The 17089-nt window shown below is 38.4% G+C and overlaps 1 protein-coding gene across 1 annotated transcript in view; it reads right to left on the bottom strand.

The window, feature by feature from the left end:
* ADIPOR2 (adiponectin receptor 2) overlaps positions 1-17089 on the bottom strand; it is a 99676-nt gene that overhangs the window by 71910 nt on the left and 10677 nt on the right. The window contains 1 exon segment of the mRNA XM_035729124.1: positions 4196-4423. The gene's annotated coding sequence lies outside the window, so the exon portion shown is untranslated.

Genomic DNA, 17089 nt, shown 5'->3' with positions numbered 1-17089 from the left:
AAGGGTACAAAGTTTCAGTTATGCAGGATGAATAAGTTCTGGAGATGTAATATACAGCATTGTGACTGCAGTTAATAATGCTATACTGTATACTTGCTATCTACTAAAAGAGTAAATCTTAAGTGTTTTCAGGACCAGATAAAAAGGGAGGTGAGAGGGCGCCTGGGTGGCTCAGATGGTTAAGCGTCTGCCTTCGGCTCAGGTCATGATCCCAGGGTCCTGGGATTGAGTCCCGCATCGGGCTCCCTGATCCTTGAGAGCCTGCTTCTTCCTCTGCCTCTCTTTCTCTCTCCCTGTCTCTCATGAATAAATAAATAAAATCTTAAAAAAAAAGGGGGGGGGAGGTGAGGATATGTTATGTGAGGTACTAGATATGTTAATTATCTGATTGTAGTACCCACTTCACTATATGCATATACATACATATGTGCATATATATATATATATCAATCAAATCATCCTATTCTCCTAAATTATGTATAATTTTTTGTCACTTAAACCCCAGTAAAGCTAGAGAGGGCAGGAAGGAATCTACATAGCAGCACTATTCACAATGGCCAAAAAGCTTAAAGAACAGATGAATGGATAAACAAAATGTGGTATAATCATAATATAGAATATTCAGCCATAGAAAGAAATGAAATTCTAATACATGCTACAACATGAATGAATGCCATAAACATTATGCTATATGCTATATACTGAATAAACCAGACACAAAAAGACAAATACTGTATGATTCCACTTACATGAGGTTACTAGAATAGGCAAATTCATAGACTGAAAGTAAAACAGAGGTAACCAGGAGGTGGGGGAAGGATGGGGTGGAAAGTTACTGTTTAATTGCATGTATTTTCTTTTTGGAATGATGAAAAAGTTCGGGAAATAGCAGTGATGGTTACACAACACTGCAAATGTATTTAATACCAATGAACTATACACATAAAAATGGATAAGATGTAAATTTTATGATATATATTTTTTACAATAAAAAAATGAAGTACTGATACATTCTACAACATGGATGAATCTTAAAAACATCTGCTAAGTGAAAGACATCAAATACAAAAGGCCATATTATCTTATGATTCCATCTATATGAAATATCCAGAATAGCTAAGTCCATATGAACAGAAAGCAAGATTATTGGCTGCCAGGAGCTGGATTGCAGGGAAAATGGGAGTAACTGCTTGATAGGTATGGGGGTTTCCTTTTGGGGTGATAAAAAATGTTCTGGGGCGCCTGGGTGGCTCAGATGGTTAAGCGTCTGCCTTCGGCTCAGGTCATGATCCCGGGGTCCTGGGATCGAGTCCCGCATCGGGCTCCCTGCTCCTTGGGAGCCTGCTTCTCCCTCTGCTTCTCTCTCTCTCTCTCTCCCTGTCTCTCATGAATAAATAAATAAAATCTTTAAAAAAATAAAAAAAAATAAAAATGTTCTGGAACTGGGCTGTGGTGATGGTTGCACAACACCGTGAATGTACTTAATGTCAATGAATTGTACACTTTAAAACAGTGAATTGTGGGGCACCTGGGTGGTTCAGTCGGTTATTTGTCAACTCTTGATCTCAGCTCAGGTCTCAATCTCAGAGTTGTGAGTTCAAGCCCCACTCCATTACCAGTTGGGTGCTGAGACTACTTCAAAAAAAAAAGGGGGGGCTGATTTTTCCACAATTTTAAAAAAGGAATCTAGAATATTAAAATGTGTAATGCTTTACTGTTAGCTTTATCAAGGTACAATTTCCCTTCAAATACATGTGGTATAAACTAATTTTTAATAAGATAAGCATAATTTACTTGTTACAGTATATAAAAAAACTTAAAATCTATGGTATTATATATAATAATAAGAGGACTAATCATTGAAATCTCTAAAAAGTTAGCCACAGTTTTAACTTGCTTCTCCCCTAAACCTTTAATTAAGGTCAAATAAAATCTTTTTTTTTTTTTAAGATTTTATTTATTTATTTGAGAGAGAAAGAATGAGAGATAGAGAGCACGAGAGGGAAGAGGGTCAGAGGGAGGAGCAGACTCCCCACCGAGCAGGGAGCCCGATGTGGGACTCGATCCCGGGACTCCGGGATCATGACCTGAGCCGAAGGCAGTCGCTTAACCAACTGAGCCAACCAGGCGCCCTCAAATAAAATCTTTTAAAGTTATAATTTACACTCTTCCACTCTGTGCTTGTTTCCATGTAGAGGTGCTAATCATCAGCAAATTGACCAAGAAATTTTGTAAAGAAACAAAATGCTAAGAATTTAGATAATCTAAAACCCAGGTAATCAAAGGTTAGCCATAAACAATATAATGGGCTCTTCAAGTGTTTCTGCTAAAACCGTATTGATTAAACAGTCCTTTCAGGGTGCCTGGGTGGCTCAGTCAGTTAAGCATCTGCCTTCAGCTCAGGTCATGATCCCAGGGTCCTAGGATTGAGCCCCACGTCAGGCTCCCTGCTCAGCGGGAAGCCTTTTTCTCCCTCTCCCACTCTCTCTGCTTGTGTTCCCTCTCTCGCTGTGTCTCTGTCAAAAAATGTATAAAATCTTAAAAAAAATAAACAAAATAAACAGTCCTTTCAAAAAATCTGTCTCCTAGGATTTTGAGTAAAATTCACTACTAAGGGTAAAAACCTACTAAGCATAACTTTTTCTGCCTAAGCTTTGGTAAGAATACTTTAATACCCGTAACTGCAGCAATTATGATTATGTAAGGTCCTAGAGGTATATCCAATTATCTCTAGAGATGCTTCAGAATTCTCCCAAACAACTAAATTAGCTTAAAATGTAAATGAGAATCACAATGCACTTTCAGAAATGGGGACATACTGTATAGTGGCATAAGGTAGTTGCTTAAGAAATACATACTTTTTCCTCCACATTTTTTTTGTTTGTTCATTTCCAATGTGCCTTAGTAAGCTAAGGATCCTAGGATAAACAGTACCACTAAACAAGGCTGCTTCCTAGTGTGTGAGTTTAGCTTTATTCCATATTCATTCATGCACTCACTCATTTCTTCAAACAAAATTTACTAAATGCCAAGTTTTGTGCTTTTCCCCTGCTTTCTTACTATAGTTTTACTACAACGCAAGAACTAGTTATATAGATGACACTTCTTTCTCCTAAGAAATAAGTAGAAATAATAGAATACATAGCAAAATAACAAAATATACGCAGGTTTTGGGGAGAATGGAAACTAATTTAAAGACGAACTATTCAGGGTAGGATAAGAAAATAATTAGAAGCTATTAAAAGCAAACATTACTCAAAAAACTAAAAAGCATATGGTAATATATATCCCTTTCCTGTGCTTGTCATTCTAAAGAAAAAAAAACTATAAAAAAAGATTGCCCAATAATTATTTTTAAACTATTAATAAAGGAAAAACGTTCCAAGTCAAAGAAAATCTAAGAACTTTTACTTTCTCCAAAAACTAAGTAATACTCAAACAATACACAAAAGCCAATGTTCAAATATTTATTATAGTATAATATTAGGAATCAAAAACTAACCTCAGCCTCATGGCCTCCAGCACATTCGAGGGATAATGGGAAAGACAAATAGTCCTGAGGTGTAATATCATGATCATCTACTGCAAGTTTCAAAAAGAAATTATGGGTGGAGGAGAAAAAAGATTTAGATAAGGCACAGAGAACAAAAATATTAAAACAATGAACTGTCCCACCATTAAACAAATGACTGCCTAGTGAGGAAGAATAAAAAATAGGAAAAGTATTTGAAACTAGGCTTTAATTTGCTCTAAGAGTCTTAACAGTAAAGAGGAGTAATACGGGAGATGGAAAGGAAGACTTCTGAGTATCTGTCAATCAGAAGAGTTAACCTTTATTCTACTTACACAGAAAATTTTCACTCATCAAGATTCTATGAATACTGTGCTGCATTACAAAGAACTAAAAAAAAAAAACAATACAGACAGAAAATAGCTGGTAGGAATAAACAACTAAGAGGTACTCTGAGTCTATGAATAGGTGCAGATATCCTATACAAATCTGGCCACTGCATTTTCAGCAAGAAGAGCAGATCTAGGGTCTTTGAAAATCACTGGGTGGCCAGGAAGTGATGATGAGGAGAGAAAGAAAATACCCCTAGTTTTTCAAATCCTACACCTCCTCCTCATATTGCAAGGCCCCCTTTCCCAATATCTAGATTAAATATCCTCTTATTGAGTGAATTATTATGCTTACAATGTTTGTTGGAAAAGAAACTCATTTTCTGTATAAAATCGTTCAAGCACACATTCTACTACTTTTCTTTTTAGGGAATACGTTCTCGGGCGCCTGGGTGGCTCAGTCAGTTAAGCGTCTGCCTTCAGCTCAGGTCCTGGGATTGAGCCCTGCATCAGGGTCCCTGCTCAGCCGGGAGCCTCTCTCTCCCTCTGCCGCTCCCCCTGCTTGTGTTCTCTCGTTCTGTCTCTGTCAAATAAATAAATAAAATCTTAAAAAAAAGAGAGAGAGAGAGATACAAACCAATTTATCTGTAGGCACAGACTTACTTTTAAATTTGCTAAGGCTATGTTCCCAGAAGACACAGTAAAAAGAGTCTGTTCTATGGATAATCAAATATGAAACTATAGAACTACAGACATACAGTAGAGACTATATTTCATGTGCTCTAGGAGCAGAGACCCAGGAGTCACTAATTCTGCCCAAAAGAGATGAAGGTTTTATAGAGGGGGTTTGCCAATCACAAGAGATGAAAGGTATTCTGTACAAAGAAAATAGCATATACAAACAAGGACAGAAAGGTCTGTTCAGAAATTAGAGAACAAGGGACAGATTCAAGATATACTAGGTAGAGAAAAATCAACATCTGGATGACTGATTAAATAAAGATCAAAGAATAGAAAATCAGATGACTCAGGTTTTTTGCTTAGGCTGAGGATCCTATGATCCTTTTCCTTAGGCCTGAGGGTGGCATTCACTGAGATGAAGGGATGATAAAGGGGACAACAATATAGAACAAGAATGAATTTGTTTGGGGGCGCCTAGATGGCTCAGTCCGTTAAGCGTCTGCCTTCAGTTCAGGTCATGATCCCAGGGTCTTGGGATTCAGCCCCACATCAGGCTCCCTGCTCGGCGGGGAGCCTACCTCTCCTTCTCCCTCTGCCACTCCCCTTGCTTGTTCGCACTTCCCCGCTCCTCAAAGAAATAAAATCTTTAAAAAAACAAAAAGAATGAATTTGTTTTTGGAAATGAAGTTTGAAGTGACAAATATTCAGCTGACATCAGGAAACACAAATTAAGAGAATAAGCTTGAAAATAGTACTGGATATTACCAGTATAAAAAGTGGCACTGAAATAGTTACTAGCCTAACAACAGTCAAAATCCTTTAAAAAAAAAAAAAAAGAGTATGGAGCAGCTGGGTGGCTCAGTCAGTTAAACATCTGACTCTTAAATCTCAGTTCAGGTCTTGATCTCACGATTGATTGTTGAGTTCAAGCACCGCATTAGGCTACATGCTGGGTGCAGAACTTTAAAAAACTAGTTATATAAAGAAGTGAAGAGGGACAAAAACGAAAGTGAAGACTTCAGGAATACCATATATTACATGATAAAGTCAGGACTAGAACCTACATCTCTTGACTCCAGTCAAATGTACTAATACCAGGTTGCTTCTAATGGGAAAGCAATGGGAAATTTTAAATTCCCACCTCTTAGACATTACTTTCCCTTCAAATAATACTGCATAAAGTTATTACATTGCCTAAAAGCACCAGTTACTTAAACATACCTCAAAAGCAATTTTTTCTACCTGAAGAAATTGCTAACTTAATTGACACTTCAGCTCTATAACTCTATTCTACTAAAAGTATTTTTAGAAAACCAATAGTTTGCATGTTCCATGAGGGCAAGGATTTCTGTTTTGTTCACTGCTGAAACCCAAATTGCAACAGATATACAGCAGACATTCAATATAGGTTGCTTGAATGAATGAATGAATGAATGTCCCATTCTCCAGGGGAACAAAAGAAAAGGAATTAAAATTATTTATATTTAGGGCGCCTGGGTGGCTCAGTTGGTTAAACGACTGCCTTCAGCTCAGGTCATGATCCTGGAGTCCCGGGATCGAGTCCCGCATCGGGCTTCCTGCTCAGCAGGGAGTCTGCTTCTCCCTCTGACCCTCTTCCCTCTCGTGCTTTCTATCTCTTTCTCTCTCTCTCTCAAATAAATAAATAAAATCTTTAAAAAAATAAATAAATAAAATAAAATAAAATTATTTATATTTAATCATAGTTCAGTTGGGCTTGTCAAGATAGATTATATTAGTACAATATATTACTTCACCTATTTTGTAATTTTGATTTTGATTTTGCCCTCAATTTTAAAAGAGCAGGCAAAATGTAGAAAACAGGATGGTAGTTCCACAAAAAAATTAAAAAGAGAATTACTATACGATCTAGCAATTCTATTTCTGGGTATATATACAAAAGAACTGAAAACAGGGTCTGGAAGAGACATTTATACACTCATGTGCATAACAGCATTACTTACAACAGCTAATATACGGAAGCAACCCAAGCTTCTCTAGTGGATGAGTCAATAATGTAATCCATACATACAATAAAATACTACTTAGCCTCAAAAAGAAAGGAAATTCTAGGGTGCCTGGGTGGCTCAGTTGGTTGAGCGACTGACTCCTACTTTCAGCTCAGGTTGTGATCTCAGGGTCATCTGAGCCCTGCATTGGACTCCACGCTAGGCGTGGAAAAGAGAGAGGGAGAGAGAAAGAGAACAGGCAAGCCCAACTCCACAGTTTTAAATGTAATTCTCCACACCAGAAATTTCAATCCAAGGAATGAAAAATTACACACAAAGCTTCCAATAAACATGCATACCACAACACTAATAGCACCCAGGTAATAAAACTAATTTCAAAAAAAAAAAAAGCTCATCCATACATTTTACCAAATGATGATAATGATAATAAAAACAACAGTGACAAGTTCCTCAAAGAGGTAAACACAGAATTACAGTGATTCAGCAATTCCATTCCTAGATATATAGCCAAAATAACTGAAAGCAGGCATTCAAACAGATACTTATACACCAACACTCCCAAGAGCCAAAACATGGAAACTCTACTAGCATCCATGGATGAATGGATAAACAAAATGTGGTATAAACATACAATGACATATTAAGCTATTAATAATAACAAAAGAGAATGAAGTTCAGATTCATGCTACAGAATGATCACAGGTAAAACATAGGTTATCAGGGCTAGTGGGAGGGAGTAAAGGAGAGTTATTGCTAATGGTTAATTTTGTTTTAGGTGATAGAGAAGTTCTGGGATGGTAGTGATGGCTACAAAACACTGAATGTAGTATTTAATGCTACTGAAGTGTAAACTTAAAAACGGTCAAAATGGTAAGTTTCTTATGTGTATTTTTTCACAATAAGAAAAATGGTAATAGCAACTATAACTTATTTAGTGCTTTACTGTATGCCAGGCACTGTCTTTCAAATAATATATAAGAATTAACTCAGTTAAAACCCTGTTAGATGGGTACTATCCCCACTTCATAGACGAGGAAATAAAGCAAGACAGTCTGTATAACTAACATACAATTAGTAACTGGTGAGCTAGAATTTGAATCTACTCAGCCTCACTCCTGGTATTCTTAACCTATGCTACTCCTGTAACTTTATTAATAAATGATTAATATCAGCAAAGAAAAGCTCAATTCATTGATCCTTATTTGGGGAATAAATGAAAAATAAAAAAAAAATATTTTTTTAAGATTTTATTCATTTGAGAGAGAGAGAGAGAGAGAGAGAGAGGCAGGAGAGAGTAAACACACGCAGGGGAGTGGGAGAGGGAGAAGCAGGCTTCCCGCAGAGCGGGGAGCCCGATGCGGGGCTCGATCCCAGGACGTTGGGATCATGACCTGAGCCGAAGGCAGGCGCCTAACGACTGAGCCACCCAGGCGCCCCCCTCTTATCCAATTTTTAATGGTAATTTGACATTTAAAAAAATTTTTACTTTTGGGGCTCCTGGGTGGCTCCAGTTGTTAGGCATCTGCCTTCGGCTCGGGTCATGATCCCAACGTCCTGGGATCGAGCCTCGCATCGGGCTCCCCGCTCTGCGGGAAGCCTGCTTCTCCCTCTCCCACTCCCCCGCGTGTGTTTCCTCTCTCACTGTGTCTCTCTCTGTCAAATAAATAAATAAAATCTTTTTTAAAAAAATTGGATGAATAGGGGCGCCTGGGTAGCTAAGACAGTTAGGCATCTGCCTTCAGCTCTTCTGTCTTCAGCTCGGGTCATGATCCCGCAGTCCTGGGATCGAGCCCCATATCAGGCTCCCTGCTAAGCAGGGAGCCTACTTCTCCCTCTCCCTCTGCCTGCTGCTTCCCCCCTGCTTGTACACTCTAACAAAAATAAACAAAATCTTAAAAAAAAAAAAAAACTGGATGAATAAAGAAAACAGAAATACATTTCAAAAAAACATGCTCAGCTTAGAGCCCATAAAGTTCACAGCTTACAAAATAAAGAAAAAGGTAACAAATTAAAGTTTTAAGAACTGTGAGGTATGATAATCAAGGCTACAATTCAGGAAAATATACTACAGTACTACACTGCCTCTTTGTCTAATAAACTTTTGATATAAAAAATACATTCAAGAAAGCAAAGTTCACAAAGAACTCAAAGTATAAAAGCGTGTAACCAGCAAGAAACAACATTCTAGTATCCAGGTGACCCCTACCCCCATCACCGTACCTTTTTTTTTTTTTAAGAACTTATTTATTTGACTGTGAGAGTGAGAGAGCACAAGCAGGAGGAGCAGCAGGCAGAAGGAGAGGGAGAGGGAGAGGGAGAGGGAGAAGCAGGCTCCCCGCTGAACAGGGAGCCTGACTCAGGGCTCGATCCCAGGACCCTGGGATCATGACCTGAGCCAAAGGCAGATGCCTGCCTGACTGGAGCCACCCAGGTGTCCCTTAAGTATTAATACTAAGGATCAACCACTTTCCTTGCCAGTTAATATGAGAGAAATCTCCCATCCCAATTCTGTAAGGACTTAAGCCAGTCATGGAACATACATCTAGTATTTTGATTGATAGTGATTAAAAAAGAAAAAAAAAGCTAATGTTCAAAAGAAAATCTGGTACGTTTACTATCCTTGCTGGTCCCATTGATGAAATAAACTATTACATCCTAAAAAAAAATCCCATTCCACTAGTTGTTCAGATTTGTATCCACTATATTTCACTTCACACTGAAGTCAGAAAGAGGTAATGAGGGATACAAGATACCACTACTTCCATGTAGAACATTTTGTACCACTCAGGTTTCCAATGAAGGAAACGCATGAACTTGCTATCAGAAATCTCATTAACCCTGCACGAACTTCAAAGGCATACCTCAATACAGAATGACAGACCACACTAGAATTGTTTCCGTATACAACTTTCAAGTCACTGTGAAATTGGCTACTTTCACCTTAGAGAAAGCCAACAAAACCCTGGAACATATTTTGCAGCCCATCCTCTACCACTGAATAATTTAATTATAGAACTAGAAAGTGATGGGCTCCTGCCCCCATGCTTTAATAAAACCACCATTTTGCACCAAAAACAAACCAAAACTAGAAAGTGATGTCACTAGATTTCAACTACCACACCCTACTCACCGTGTCCCAACTAATACAAAGAGACATTGCACTACTGGCCCTCAGAATGTGAAAATTTAATATCCTAATTGTTAACAACCTCAAAGGTCCATAGCAGACAGGAAAACCTGTAAAGAGTTATAGGTTAAGAATAGGCTAACAGAGGCAAAGCACCAAGAATTAATTTAAATCATGCCTTGTGAGGTTGGTGATAGACTAGGACCACTAGTGAGAAGACCTAGCCAAATACCACACACCCAGTAGTGGTAGTCATACTTGAAAATTCTGAAGTTTCTGATCACAACAAACACTAATAAGCATTAAAAAGCCACTTTAAACTGTTGAATCACAGATCTGTACTTCTGAAACAAATAATGCAATATATGTTAAGAAAAAAAAAAAAGATAGCAGAAGGGAAGAACGAAGGGGAGTAAGTCGGAGGGGGAGACGAACCATGAGAGACGATGGACTCTGAAAAACAAACTGAGGGTTCTAGAGGGGAGGGGGTTGAGGGATGGGTTAGCCTGGTGATGGGTATTAAAGAGGGCACATTCTGCGTGGAGCAGTGGGTGTTATGCACAAACAATGAATCATGGAACACTACATCAAAAACTAATGATGTAATGTATGGTGATTAACATAGCAATAAAAAATTTTTTAAAAAAAGAAATGGAAGTGGAAAAAAAATGTAAATGGAAGGCCAGCTTTCTAGGATAATGATCATGAGTTTGATTTAGGACCCGTTCGTTTTGAGTTGTCTTTATGATATCTCAGTAGACAAATGCACAAGTCTAATAACTCAGAAAAAAAAAGCCACTTTAATATTATTTCATCCTCAATTTCTGCATTTCCCCTTGCCATTTTTTATTTGGAAGATGGGGTACCCACAGCATAAGGAAGAATTAGCTAAGTATAAATTTAACTTTTAAAAATAAATGGCTGATGGGGTGCATGGGTGGCTCAGTCATTAAGCATCTGCCTTCGGCTCAGGTCATGATCCCAGGGTCCTGGGATCGAGCCCCACATCAGGATCCCTGCTCAGCGGGATGCCTATTTCTCCCTCTCCCACTCCCCCTGCTTGTGTTTCCTCTCTCACTGTCTTTCTCTCTCTGTCAAATAAATAAATAAATAAAATCTTTTAAAAAAATAAAATAAAATCGGGCGCCTGGGTGGCTCAGTTGGTTAAGCGACTGCATTCGGCTCAGGTCATGATCCTGGAGTCCCGGGATCAAGTCCCGCATCCGGCTCCCTGCTCAGCGGGGAGTCTGCTTCTCCCTCTGACCCTCCCCGCTCTCATGCTCTATCTCTTTCTCACTCTCAAATAAAATCTTTAAAATATGTATATATAATAAAATAAAAAAATAAAACAAAATAAATGGCTGAGGCCCTAGCTCCTAATCATATGATAAACTGGAAAAGTATGGAAATACAATAAATAACCAATATCTAATCTTCTTTCATTAAGCAATACAAAGAATCAAACAAAATACAAGATTTCAAAATATACGATGGTTTCAATTCTTTATATTACCAAGTGAAAATCATTCAATATTCTTTTTTTTTAAGATTTTATTTATTTGAGAGAGCATGAGAGAGAGAGAGAGAGCATGAGAGGGGGGAGGGTCCAAGGGAGAAGCAGACTCCCCACCGAGCAGGGAGTCCAATGCGGGACTCGATCCCAGGACTCCAGGATCATGACCTGAGCCGAAGGCAGTCACTTAACCAACTGAGCCACTCAGGCGCCCTCAATACATTCTTAAAACGTGTCCACGGATGGGGATCTCCTACAAGGGTTTCTTTAAATGTCTGATAGTCCTTAAGGTCTAGAAGTCAATTGTATTTACAGTGAACGTCAAAAGACATCATCTATTTTTGTTCTCCACAATGGTAGTATCCAACACTTTCTGCAAATCCTTATTATTAATTCAACTTTGACTAATCCAGGTTAAATAATTCTTATTCAGGGGCGCCTGGCTGGCTCACTTGGTTGATCTTGGCGTTATTAAGTTCAAGCCCAACACCGGGTGTACAGATTGCTTAAAAATAAAATCTGAGGGGTGCCTGGGTGGCTCAGTTGGTTAAGCGACTGCCTTCGGCTCAGGTCATGCTCCTGGAGTCCCGGGATCGAGTCCCACATCGGGCTCCCTGCTCAGCGGGGAGTCTGCTTCTCCCTCTGACCCTCTTCCCTCTCGTGCTATCTCTCATTCTCTCTCTCTCAAATAAATAAATAAAATCTTTAAAAATAAATAAATAAAATAAAATCTGAAAAAAAATAGTAATTCTTATTCATTAAACTTTTCCATAAAGGATCCATTTTCTAAGTTGTGATCATTTCCTAGAGACTTTACTAGAGTCTACACAATCTTTTCATATCCTATCTTGCATAAGAAGCTCAAAATTAAAAAATTTTTTTAAAGTTTTTTAAAAATTTAATGTTTTTTAATCTCAAAATTAGATACAATATTAATAAAATGTTTACATAATAATTACAATTATTACCATGTGATATGTAACATACACCTATAACACATTAGTATTTAAGCATCAAAGAGCATTCCTATAATAAAGTTTCTGCTAAATTTCTGAACTGTTCTTTGTATAATCTTATTAACAACTATAATGAATCAGTTTTTTTGTTTTAAATAACAATTAGCTACATGATTTGTATTCTGTTACCTACAGAAGTTTCTCATTTTACAAAAGAGGAAATCAAGAAAAGTAAAGATTCTCCCAAGGATTCTGTGACAATTTACAGCTTAAAAAGAATTTTCACATCTCTCATCTTGTAGTCTTTTCAAAAACTCTAAGGTAGACGGGACTTAACCAAAGTCATAAAAGTTTAAAGGGCATTTTGGTATATCGAAAAGTACTCTGTATGAGATAAAAAAGTAAGTGAGTACAAATACAGGTTCCACTGTCTTGTAAATTCCTGAACTGTCATTTAACTTTCCTAGACTAAAATCTCTCATGATACAAGAGGAAAAATACCATTTACCTCAATACTATAGAGATGACTGGATAAGGTACATAAAGTAACTTAATCTCTAGAATGCACTCAAATAATAACTGCATCCAGGCAAATATAAAAACAAGACTCAAGTCTAGGCCTTATTTATAGATACAACTATTCTTCTGCTTCCCTTCCACCAGAAAATTTCTCAAAGAGGAGTCTATGGTTGCCGTCCTCATTCGCTAACCTCACGTTCTCACTCCATCCCTCACCTGATACCTCTCTATGACCTATCTTCTATTCCCAGAGGCCACACTTAACAAGGTCATCACTGAAATCTTTCTCACCAAATCTAGCAGATACAAGTCAGTGATTGCCAAATATTTATCTCTCACTTAACTCCATAACCTATAATTATTATAACCCATCACCAAGTATAAAAATCTCTACACCTCTACATGGCTATCTAATTGGCACCTCAAACTTAACCAAACAGAACCCATGATTTCCCACAAAACCTCTTCTCCCCTCCAGACTTACCCATTTCAGTAAACTGCACTATCAATCTTCTAATTGCTTAAGTTCTAGGATTTCTCTCACTGGTCATAATTCAGTCAGGAAGTCCTACTAATTCAGTCTTCAAAACAGGGCCCAAATCTACCCATTTCTCTCCACTATTATACTTTCTGGTTCAAGCCAAAAAATAAGATCTCTCTCACCTGTCCTAAATACAATAGCCTACAAAGGTCTCCTTGGTTTCATCTTTGTTACCCAATTACCCCAACTCCTTATCCTCAGAATCCAGAATCCAGTCCCCACACAGCAGTCACAGTGATCTTTATCGAAAGGTACTCGCTTGCTTTGAGCCCTCCAATAACTTTCTCTTTTATAACTAGAAAACCCTCACTCTGGCTTACAAAACTTAAATAACTTAACCCTTCCTCTGGCCTCATCTTATACCACTCTCCCCCTTGCACACTACATTCCAGGCACACTGACCTGTCTGCTCCTCCTAACACTCCAAAAGCTCAATGGCTTTATGTCACCTGGTTTCCCAAAGCCTGGAATGCTCATCCCTCTGATAATCACCCACTACAGGCTCCCTCTCCACAGGCCGATCTCAACTTCAAGGTTATCTACTCAAAGAATCCTCCTCCGTCGACACAATCCAAAGCACCTAACACAACTCACTCCTTATCACATGACCTTTTAATCTCTTTGTCCACGATTTTTTTTCTTTGTTTACTATTGGTCTTTTCCACTAAAATGAAAGCTTCTGAAAGAGACACTGCCTTCTTTACTCCTATATTCCCAGCACCTAAAATAGCAACTGGCACACAGTAGCTATATTCAATAAGGTATTAGCCAAATAAATGAATGGGGAATTACTACTCACACTTTGTAAGAAGTTCAGAGGCAGAAAATAATTGCCCTGACTTCCCCAGGCTCCTGACACTGACTCCTTTATTCTTCTCACTTATTAATGTTTTTATTACTGTACCTGTCACAATTTACTGCATTTATCTGTTTACATGCCTGTCTTCCCCTCTTGAACAGTGAAACTTCTTAGGGTCAGGAAGCCTTTAGAATCCATTTTTGGATCACAACACCAAGGATGGTTTGGACGCAAAGTAGGAGCTCAAAAACCTTTGGTGGGTGTGGAGGAGGAGAACAGCTAACATGCACTGAGTACTTACTATATGCAAAGAACATTTCCCGTGAATTCCCTCTTTAATCTTTACAATAATCCTGGGAGACAGGTAAAATTATTTCCTACATTTTAGAAATGACAAAACAGGGCGCCTGGGTGGCTCAGATGGTTGAGCGTCTGCCTTCAGCTCAGGTCATGATCCCAGGGTCCTGGGATCGAGTCCCACATCAGGCTCCCTGCTCCTTGGGAGCCTGCTTCTCCCTCTGCTTCTCTCTCTCTGTCTCTCATGAATAAATAAATAAAATCTTTAAAAAAAAAAAAAAGAAATGACAAAACATCCAGGGAAGTTATAAATAATTTGCCTGAGTTAACTATATTTATAAGTGGCAAACTGATCTACCTAATCAACCTACTCTGCCTAACACCCAAGTCAATGCTCTCATTCACAACTCTGTTTCTGTGAACTGTAAGCTGTACTCAAATAAATGCACGATACTACTTAAATGCCAAATACAGGAGTTTCAACACTGGTAACAGATCATACTTTACAACAATGTTGAAAATATGAAACAGTCAAAAAATGGGGTAGAACATAGAGCCTTGCTACATATTGGAGGCAATAAAGCAATTGATTAAAATTGGAATTCTTCCCCAAACACTCAGAACACTTCTGAGTAGAAAAATGTCAATAAAACAAAACTGAAAAAAAAAACCTGATAAAATGGGCAAAGTTCCCAACATATGTTACTGATACAGCCCTTAAGTAAATGATACAGTTGATAACTAAGAGGCAACACCTCAATTTTTCTCAAGCCTTCATGTTCATAATATCTTAACTGCTAAAAACACAAAAAAACACGTCAAATCAGTTTGGTTTTAAAAAATTATATTGGATAGTGCGCCTGGGTGGCTCAGTTGGTTAAGCGACTGCCTTCGGCTCAGGTCATGATCCTGGAGTCCCGGGATCGGATCGAGTCCCACATCGGGCTCCCTGCTAAGCAGGGAATCTGCTTCTCCCTCTGACCCTCCCCCCTCTCATGTGCTCTCTCTCTCTCTCATTCTCGCTCTCTCAAATAAATAAATAAATCTTTAAAAAATTATATTGGGGGCGCCTGGGTGGCTCAGATGGTTAAGCGTCTGCCTTCGGCTCAGGTCATGATCCCAGGGTCCTGGGATCGAGTCCCACGTCGGGCTCCCTGCTCCTTGGGAGCCTGCTTCTCCCTCTGCTTCTCTCTCTCTCTCCCTCTGTCTCTCATGAATAAATACATAAAATCTTTAAAAAAAAAAAAAAAAAAAAAAAATTATATTGGATATACAAACACAGGCAATATTTGTATCATTTACACTATTTTTTCCCCTAGCATGTAGGCCAACTTTTAAGTAAAATCACATGGAACCTGTTCTAACTGCCACATCACACTGACCAACTTTCCTAAGGAAAAAACAGACAAGTATCATCACATGAAGCAGAGTTGTGGGAAAAGCCAGTGGAGCTGACCACACAACTGGTCTCTTGTTATGCCTAATGCAGATCTTCCTATAAAGATTTCCAAAGTGATGAACAGATGCCAAATTGTTATGTGCTGAGCTGCTACGTTAGGCCTTTCCACTAGTTATCAAGTCCACTTTGGCCACTTAAAAATCCTTCAGTAATGTTTGTAAAAATTCACAGAACTGGACATCTAAAAAAGGGTGAATTTTACTGAGTGTAAACTATACTCAATAAATTTGACTTTGTAAAAAGCTGATAAATACCATAAACATGACAAAAAAAAATTTTTAGTCCTCAGTAAAAATCTGAATTTATTTTATCAAATCCCCAAAATATAAAGTCAAGTTCTAAGGATTTAAAAAACAAAGAGATGGAGGGAAGACACTGGACTTACATATATTATATATACTGTATTTTTATAAAAGATTTATTTATTTCAGGTGGGGGGGGAGAGAACACAAGCAGGAGCAGGGGCAGAGAGAAAAGAAGCAGACCCCCTCTGCTGAGCAGGGAGCCCGATAAGGGCTCCATCCCAGGACCCCGATCTGAGCCAAAGGCAGATGCTTAACCAACTGAGCCACCCAGGCACTCTATATATACTGCATTATAATATAAAGTTAAGCTATAGAAGCTTTTTAAGAAAATCATAAAATACACTTAAAGTACTGTACTGTAAAAAATCTGTGTATAAGTAGACCTGCACAGTTCAAACCCGTGTTGTTCAAGGGTCAACTGTATTCTGAAGATTCAAGTAACAAGATGTCAATTGAGGGGTACATGGGTGACTCAGCTGGTTAAGTATCTGCCTTTGGCTCAGGTCATGATCCCAGGATCCTGGGATCAAGCCCCACGTCGGGTTCCCTGCTCAGGAGGGAGCCTGCTTCTCCCTCTCCTCCCTGCTCATGCTCTCTCTAATAAATAAATAAAATCTTAAAAAAAAAAAAAATCAATCGAACACCTGCTTATCTAGTTTCCAAAGTCCAAAGTTCCAAAGATGTTAACCAGCAATACAAAAAACCAGCAAACTGTTTCCTCACCAAAGTGTAGCCTCAAACTATCTGCAACCCAGCTTCTATTACAAAAGTGGTTGAGAGAAATGACATTTGGGTGAGATCTACAAAATGTGCTCTGTATCTGTCTGCTCCTCTAAGATATATTTCTGAATCAAACAATCACCCGATCACATTACTCTTGCGCAGAAGTCACAAACTTTAACATGTGAAGCAGCCTGAGGAAAGACAAAAAGGCTGTTACTGTGTTGAACCAAAAACTGCTTAAAAGATTAACAATTCAAATTTTAAAACACACTCTGTTAAACAGTGCTGTCGTAACTGGCTACGCATATAAAAAATTAAATTAGATCCCTGCCTCACCATCA

The sequence above is a fragment of the Zalophus californianus genome, chromosome 9, assembly GCF_009762305.2.
Source record: "Zalophus californianus isolate mZalCal1 chromosome 9, mZalCal1.pri.v2, whole genome shotgun sequence".
NCBI classification, from domain to species: Eukaryota; Metazoa; Chordata; class Mammalia; order Carnivora; family Otariidae; genus Zalophus; species Zalophus californianus.
This window is presented reverse-complemented; position numbering and strand designations above follow the sequence as displayed.